At 34.6% G+C, this 7,793-nt stretch overlaps 1 non-coding gene across 1 annotated transcript; it reads left to right on the forward strand.

Annotated features, from left to right (window-relative positions):
• The first annotated feature begins 1,070 nt into the window (after positions 1 to 1,070).
• On the forward strand, positions 1,071 to 1,145 carry LOC112061904 (small nucleolar RNA SNORD115). Its single transcript, XR_002890431.1, has one exon. It is a non-coding gene; the product is annotated as a small nucleolar RNA SNORD115 (small nucleolar RNA).
• Positions 1,146 to 7,793: the final 6,648 nt, after the last annotated feature.

Below are 7,793 nucleotides of genomic sequence, written 5' to 3' on the forward strand. Positions count from 1 at the left end.
GTTGAAAAAAAGAGTCTGCAGTAGCAATAGGTATGAAGTACAAGTAGAATGAGAACTAACAAAAATGAAAATTAATCTGCACCCTCACCCTCTTCAGTGATTACAGAGAGCTATAATTCCAAATAGATCTATGGACTAATAGAGACTAGCATCTAAGGTGTTTAGGTTAGTTCTTTAAGGAAACATGGATATTATTATGGCTAATTCTTCTCCATGAGTGACTCATATTGATGATATGATTCTCATGAGAAAAAACTTTAGTTTGTACCTGAGCTTTGCTTTGATTAAATTTGAAAAATATTATCATTCACTAGTATTATTTCTATGGTACATTATTTGGTTAGATCTAAATTCATATATAGACAAATTTACTTGTTAGATTATTTTGAGTTTGCTAAGGTGTTGTGATATTTGTGCATCATAAATGAACTACTCACAACTGAAGGGCCATGGCAACTGCAGCCAGAGGTTTGAGATTCAAGTATAATAAGTGAGATTGAATAAAATTATAAGCAGCCTGATACCGATATCTAGCTTCTGAATATCATGTGGCTTCATTAGATTTATTTTAAGTGGAAAATCCATACTATGAGTGATGCCAATTTTTTTTTCTGCTCTGGCTTCCTAGAAGATACAGCCAAGAGCTGGTTAATAATAAGATTTTATTTCTGCATAAAGGCTCCTGACACGTTCTTGAGGCCAAAGTATCTTATTTGCTTCAATTTGAATATGTTAGGTGAATCACTGGTCTATATACAAAGGAATGTGGCCCTGTCTTTTTTTTTTTTTAGTAATATCCTTCCTGTATAAATCACAAAGGAGCAATGAGCAATGCAAACATGAGATACATAGTTTTCTTCTTTGACTACCGCCCTGATCCTTCCTCATAGACAAAAACAAATGGGGAAGAAGACACTTGAGCTCACTTCCCCTGGGGCACGATTAACTACCCAGTTGTCCTGCACTGAATCTCTCAGATCTCCAGTCTACTTGGGACCCAGAATTTAAGGATGCCATTAGTAAAAAATTACAAGACAAAGAAATTGTAGGTGTGGGTGGTGCCATGGTTTGAGTGAATGAGGACATCATATCTTGAGGGGTGTGATTGCATAAAAATCATGCTTAATAAAATTACTCTGGGGCCCAGCAGAGGTGACAATCCTGGATTACAAAGTGGGAGTGAGGGTTCTTAGCTTCACTGTAGTAGAAACTCTATTCATGGGCTTCAGGTAATAAAGCCCATACAGGAAATTTGTTTCATCCACCTCTTCTACCTCCTTCCAGGTAAACAATGGTTTTTTTTATATTAATCAGATTTTGGTGGTTTATTCTCATATTTTTTTGAAATTATACCTCAACTCTCCTTTTTTTTTTACATCGTGTGTACATTAAATGGATTAGGCTGCTTTTGATAACTGCTAAGTGTGAAACAGACTTCTAAACTAGTAAAGACTTACTTCTAGGGCATTTACCTTTATTCTTTCTGATGATATAAATATCATTATGGGTTCTTTTTCTCCATGAGTGATATATATATAATGGGATCTTCATCAGAAAAATTTCACTTTTCACCTGAGTGTGCTTTACTGGAAGTTGCAAAAGGTTTGTGATTCATCAATACCATCTCTATGGTGCAATATTTGCTTGGTTCTAAATGTCCAAGTAGAAAAATTCAAACCTGTTATATTATTTCAGAGTTTTAATCTGTTACACTTGTGGATCATTTTTCGACTATGACTATTCAAGGATTCTGGGAAGTGTGAATCCATGGGATCCATATATTTGTTTTCCTGTGGATGTAAAAATCAATAAAATTAGGAGCTTCCTGGTATCCTATTTACTTTTTTGGAAGAGTACCCATGAAATACAGTTTTCATTTTTGACTACTGTCCTCTTAGACAAAGACTACTGAGAAAGATGACTTTCTGTCCTGCTACACCAGGGACACATGAAAGCTACACAGACTAACGTCACTGAATCTACCCAAACCCCAATCTACTTTGGCACAAGGTTTTTAAGTAGGCCAACCCTTGTTAGACTTTTCAGGATAAAATAAATATATAAGGGGAGTGCCATGGCTTGTATCATTATGCTAATCCCCAGCATAGGTGCCATTCTTGGGAAAGGATGTAGGAGTGTTCTAGGCTATGCAAAACAGAGCTATGGAAGCAGATATAATTAAGAGTAAAAAACAAGTAGTCATTGAAAAGTTGTGTAAGAGACTGTGTCATAGAATGAAAGCATCAGGTTAGGCAGTGGTTGCCTAATGACCTGGAAGAAAGGGATCAAAACAGTCATGCTACTAAATGGCAAAATGGGAACTGAAACTACATTGTCATAGAAAACAATTTATTTTTCATTTCAATATGAAGAATATCAGCCCTATACTTTTGTATCTCTAGCAACTCAAATACCTGATAGAATGAATTAAGGGCTGCTGAAAGGACTAGAAATGGTAAGAATCCATATGCCCTTTTCCCTAGTGCTCTGGAGAGATCCACAAAATTTTCCTGAGGTGCTCTGCACTGTGTTTTCAGTCTATGGCCCTATACATGGGGATGCATACTGGCTGCTTCACAGACTGTTGCCTCCAGTTGACTAATGGAACAGGCACAATGAAGGTAAAATGGTAATCTCCATATTAGGGAGTTCCAAGTCCTTAGGAATCCAACTGTACACTTCCTCCAACAACTCAGGCTATTCTATTCTTTGTACCTTAGAAACCTAACATGAGAGACTACTGACAAGATTCCTTGAAACCTTTTTGCAGAAGGTAAACTGAGAGAGGCTAAATGCTGTACTCAGAAGCTGAGTCCTTCATTGTTTTTCAACACAGTTCACTGAGGCATTTTCTAAGCTTACATATATAAATCCATGCGAAGATCAGAATAGACTTATGGCACTTTTGTTGCCGGGACTTACAAGTAGGAGAAAAAGTATGTTGATGATAAGAACAGATAATTTCTCAGATATTGGTGGCTACAATCCAGCTTTGAGAAAATATGTAGAAAGATAAGCCATAAAGAAACTTAAGACTGAAACTTAGCTGCCTATAATTATTTACAAGGGAACACAATATTATCTGGGGACCCCAACAAATAAGAAAGCACACCTTGATGGAAAGTCAATAATTCACTATTGAAAAGTCAAGACATTGGCAAAAAAAATGCTGGAAGAGACTGAGGAAGATGCAAGGGATACAACCTAACTCTGAAGCTTTACCATCTCCTCAAGAGGTTCTTTCCCACCCCAGGAAATCAGACAGAAAATAATTGGCAAATGATGCAAACTTATGGACAAAATTGACATAATGAGAGAACCTTAGAAATGGGAATGGATTGAATTTACATGTCTGTTTCTTTTCCCCATCTTAAACTTTTCCAGTCCTTTTTTTTGGATACTGAAGCCATGAATTCTGCAATTTCTACTACCTTTCTTTTTTACTCTAACTCAGAAAAATATCCAAGATATGGGTGTTTCTGGATGACCTACCTGTTCTTTCTCATCTGAAGTTTCCACGCAAACAGGTATTTCCGTAGAAGAATATGCCTTGTCTTCTGATGTGCTTGATAATGCCAAAAAGGGATTTAACTATGTAACAAAGGGATATGATATTCTATATTCTGGATAGAGTGTTGTTGGAGCACCTGGGATGCAAAGTATCTAAGTTGGTAAATATGTGTTTTCAAAAACAAAAGGGGAGGGCTTCCCTGGTGGCGCAGTGGTTGAGAGTCCGCCTGCCGATGCAGGGGACACGGGTTCGTGCCCCGGTCTGGGAAGATCTCACATGCCACGAAGCAGCTAGGCCCCTGAGCCAATGGCCGTTGAGCCTGCGTGTCCGGAGCCTGTGCTCCGCAATTGGAGAGGCCACAACAGTGAGAGGCCCGCGTACCAAAAAAAATGGACTATGGGAGAACAGCAGTCTCACTTAGTGCTGAAAAAGTACACCCAAATTACAGGAAATCTATATTTATGGGCAGAAAAAAATAGAGAAATTTAATAAAAGAGATGAATCTCATTGTTATAGTTTACAATAAAGAAAAAACATGGCCATGTATAAAATATATTCTCTATCTGTAGCTCAAATACAATGTATAGAACCAGTAATTAGAGAAATGTGAAAATAGGCATAATAAAGAAAGTATATTTACCTTAAGAAAGAAAGAAAAATTTGACAAGGAAGTCAATCTGTTTATACATTTATCCATGATCTGAGAGCAATAAATAAGTCATAATTGGTCTGATACCTGTGGTACACCTTCTTTCTACTACATTAACTTCTGTGTCTGAGTAAGGTAATTATTTTTATGTAATAGACTTATGTTCAGCTTTCTTTCCTTTACCTTTAGCTAAGGAGTCAATGTTCCTACTTGACTTTACTTATGTAGGCTTTTAAAATTTGTGGCAATTGATTACCCAGAAATTCAGAGATTTACTTACTGTATTCTCTAGGTATTTACAAGAAAACTTAACAAATTGTCTCTGCCTTGAGGCTCCAAATTAATTCAATATTGGTTGATTTATTGATAGCTGCTAATATCTTACATGTTAGTAAAGAAGATACTTTAGCTTTACTAAATTTCTTAGTCTCCCAAGACATAATGTCTTCCTGAATATGTTGCTATATTATCAAACTGAAGTCAAATATTTGAGATATGCATTATTGGCCAACAGACAGAAGATGGTTACATCCTGAACTCAGCCTAATATACAAATGAAACAATGTCTCACACACACACACACACACACACACACACACACACACACACACACACCCCTCCATTGATTTTGAGAGTTGGTTGTGGAACCTTGCCTTTTATGGAAAGGCTAAACCTCTCCTGGTATGTTACATGAAATACCAAAATTGTAGTACAGATAAAATCAAGAAGCCTTTCACATTCTTAGAATAGCTGTTGTTTCTCCATGTGTATTAGTTTTTAACTTTGATAAAACCTTCTACATGTTCTGTCATAAGATTTAGGGTGCTTCTAATAGCTTATTCAAAAATTAGGCCCTAATTATAGGCATATTGCTTACTTTTCTGTGTTATTGGATTTTGTTTCTCTGGGAATGCAAAGGTATTTACAAGGCATAATAGCAAAAACTCTCCTGATTAAAAGACTCAGGCTTTAATCTTGGAACACAATTTACTTATAGATACCTCATGATGTTACTATTTTACAAGTTTTTAAGATTCATTTCTCACTGTGTTGCCAGTCTAGCTATGAATAAATCTTATTTTCTAATCCTAATACTATTCTGGGCAAGTGTAGCCTCTTGAACCCAGCTACTATGTTGCCTTATCCTGACAAAACAGGTTGAATATGACTGTCTCACAGTCATTCATGTAGATATTGGACCTTGGTCTGATTCACCTAATATTCCTATTCCCAAAGCTGACAATATTGTTCAATGACCCACAAGAGACTATAATAGTATGTTATGCAGTAGTCAACCCTCATGATATTTTAGATGCTTCTGTTCCCTAAAACATAAAGTTAGTCCAAGTGACAATGTCTCCTCTTTCATTTATAATTTTATTTATTTGTGTTTTCTTTTCCCTCAGGTAGTCTAGCTAAAGCTTTGTCAATGGTGTTTATCTTTTACAAAAAAAAAAAACTTAAAAATATTTGTATCGTTTTGTCTAGTCCCTATTTCATCTATTTCTGCTCTGATCTTTATTATTTCCTCCCTTCAGCTAACTTGGAGCTTAGTTTTTTCTTTTTCCAGTTTTTTGAATTGTAAAGTTAGGTTATTTGTGATCTTTCTTTTTTTCTTAATGTAGGCATTTATTCCTATAAAATTCCTTCTTAGAACTGCTTTTGCTTCACCTCATAAGTATGTTGTGTTTCCATTTTCATTTGTCTCAAGATTTTTTTAATTTTATTTTTTATTTCTTTTATGACTTTTTATTTCTTTTTGTGACCCATTAGTTGTTCAGGAGTGTGTTGTTTAATTTCCACATATTTGTGAATTTTCCAACATTCCTTCTGTTATTGATTTCTAGTTTCATACCATTGTGGTTGGAAAAGGCACATGATAATCTCAATAATCTTGATTTTGTTAAAACATGCATTGTGGCCTAACATATAATCTATCCTGGAGAATATTTGTGTACTTAAAAGAATATGTATTCTGAAGCTATTGGATAAAATGTCCTGTATATATTTATTAGGTATATAGTGGTCTATAGTGTTAAGTCTGATGTTTTCTTATTGACTTTTTGTCTGGATTATCTATCTATTATTGAAAGTGGGTTATTAAAGTCACCTACTATTATTCTATTGTTGCTATTTCACCCTTCACTTCTGTCAAATCTCTTAAGTCAGCTAGGTGCTTTGATGTTGGGTGTTGGGTGCATATATAATCATAACTGTTACATCTTCTTTGTTGAATTGGCCCTTTTATCATTGTATGATGACTTATTTGTCTCTTATTAAAGTTTTTGTCTTAAAGTCAATTTCACCTAATGTAAATATTGTCATTCCTGCTCTCTTTTGTTGTCATTTGCATGAAATACCTTTTTCCTTCTCCTCACTTTCAGCCTATATATGTACATAAATCTGAGACTCTTGTAAACAGCATATGGGCCTTGTTATTTTAGAGGACATTCAGTCATTCTATGTCTTTTGAATCATGAGTTTAATTCACTTACATTGAAAGTAATCATTGACAGGTAAGGACTTACTATTGTCATTTTGTTAATTGTTTTCTGTCTGATTTGTAGTTCCCTTGTTCCCCTGTTCTCCTGTGGTTTGATAATTCTTTTTGCAGTTATACTGTTTATTTTCTCTTCAACTTTTGTGGATCTACCATAGGTTATTTCTTTTGTGGTTTCCATGAGGCTTGCATTGAACTATCTATAGTTATAATGGTCTAATTTAAACTGGTAACAACTTAACTTCAGATGCATAAAAAGCTCTACACTTTTATTTTCCCCCATATGCTCAACTTTATTTATTGATGTCAGATTTTATTTCTGTTTTTAAATTGTGAATCTATTAAAAATTTCTTGTGGTTATAGTTATTCTTAATAGTTTTGTCTTTCCATTTTTATACTATGTAGCAGGATTAAACAATTTATACACTATTAAAACTATTAACACTATTCTGTGTTTGTCTATATATTTACTTTTCCAAGTGAGATTTGTACTTTCATACACTTTTGTGTTCCTGTTTAGTGTTTATTCATTTCAATTTGAAAAGCATCCTTAAACTTTTCTTGTAAGGTAGGTCTAGTTGTGACAAACTCCCTCAATTTTTTATTTAACTGAGAAAGTCTTAATATCACCTCTATTTTTAAAGGACAGTCTTACCAGTTTAATATTCTTGATTGGGAAGGTTTTTTTTTCCTTTCAGTATTCTGAATATATTATTTCTTTCTCTCCTGGCCTACAAGGTTCCTGCAGATAAATCCACTTATAGTCGTATGTGAATTCCTTTGTGTGTGATAAGTCACTTATCTTTTGCTGATTTCATGGATATCTCTTTGCCTTTGTCTTTGCCAATTTAATTATACTGTGCCTTGGTGTAGACCTCTTTGGGTTCAAGCTATTTGGAGACTCTTAAGTTTCATGAATTCCATTTCTCTCTGCAAATTTGGGAATTTGTCAGCCATTTTTTTAAAAATAGAATTTTTGTCTCTTTCTCTTTCTCTTCTCCTTCTGGAATTCCCATAATGCAAATATTGTTCCATATGATGGTGTTCCATACTCCTGTAGGCTTTCTTCTTTTTAAAATTCTTTTCTCTTTTTGTCCCTCTGACTGAATAATTTTAAATGACTTGTCTTCAA

The sequence above is a fragment of the Physeter macrocephalus genome, chromosome 11 (assembly GCF_002837175.3).
Source record: "Physeter macrocephalus isolate SW-GA chromosome 11, ASM283717v5, whole genome shotgun sequence".
Lineage (NCBI taxonomy): Eukaryota > Metazoa > Chordata > Mammalia > Artiodactyla > Physeteridae > Physeter > Physeter macrocephalus.